The sequence below is a fragment of the Dromiciops gliroides genome, chromosome 1, assembly GCF_019393635.1.
Source record: "Dromiciops gliroides isolate mDroGli1 chromosome 1, mDroGli1.pri, whole genome shotgun sequence".
Lineage (NCBI taxonomy): Eukaryota > Metazoa > Chordata > Mammalia > Microbiotheria > Microbiotheriidae > Dromiciops > Dromiciops gliroides.
The window spans coordinates 682804083-682805166 of NC_057861.1; the positions used below are offsets into that span (position 1 = coordinate 682804083).

The following is a 1084-nucleotide window of genomic DNA, read 5'->3' on the forward strand; positions in this document are numbered from 1 at the left end:
AATTATATGTAGGGCATCACAAAAGTCACTGTGGTTTTAGTTTTAATAGCATAAAACATGAATTGTATTGGCTTAAATTGTAATATTGAACAAAATTAGGAAGAAAATAAATATTTAAAATTATAATTTACAAATGAGAGAACATAAGTATAAAAATTTTTATTAGAGAATAGGAAGGAAAATAGTAATAAGTTTGAGTACTTTTTTCTTTTTCTTTTTTTAAAATAAAGACATTTGTTTTATTTGATAACATTGGTTTTATGCCACAAGGACACAAGCTCCACCAACAAACTTATTATTTTCCTCTGCTCTTTTGCTGAAAAATTTTGCCTTCAAAATGACTGGCTGCTTGGGGAGTTTCCCTTTTCCTAGGACTTGGTAGTACGCGGACCGCACAACATCAATGGTAGGGATGGAGGCAAGTCCTTCCTTGTTTTTGGCAGCATTAATCCTGGTATGCTCACTGACCAGTGTCCACAGTTTATCAAGGTTGACAGTTGGACAGTAGCTTTGGTTCTTCTTCAAGTGGTAATGCCTCATACCCGCTTTCCCAAAATATCCTGGATGATATTTATCAAAGTTGATGCGGTGATGGTGCAACCCTCCTGCATTTCCTGAGACCTCCAGGGTATTTCAGGTGCTTGCAGATACGCCGGTGGCCGAGGCTGAACTGCCCGCTGAAGTTCTGCGTCTTCCTTAGTCAGGAAGGCATATTTCATGGCACTGCAAAAGAGAAAAGGAAGCTGCGCAGCAAGTGTCCCGAGAAAAACAAAGAGGAGGGAAGTTATATATGTTACTTCCTTTCCCCGGGACAGGGGCAGAATGAAGGGAGGGAAAGGGTTGCTGCGCATGTCCCCCTGAGTGGGGGCGGTCTAAGTGCCTCACCTCTGAGTAGTTTTTTTTAATGAATGAAAATTACAGAATAATTAAATTCCCTAATTGTCACAACTAAAAATGAATAAATTTCAGAGGATAAGATAACGTAAATACTCAGTAAATGTGTGAACTAGATAATAACATAAGTAATTAGATAAATGCAGAATGGATTGGATGACTGGGTTCAAAGCATAATTGTTAATGAATG

General features: G+C 38.1%; 1 pseudogene; it reads right to left on the reverse strand.

Moving 5' to 3' along the window:
* Nucleotides 1–258: 258 nt before the first annotated feature.
* Nucleotides 259–794, reverse strand: LOC122737400 (annotated as a pseudogene).
* Nucleotides 795–1084: the final 290 nt, after the last annotated feature.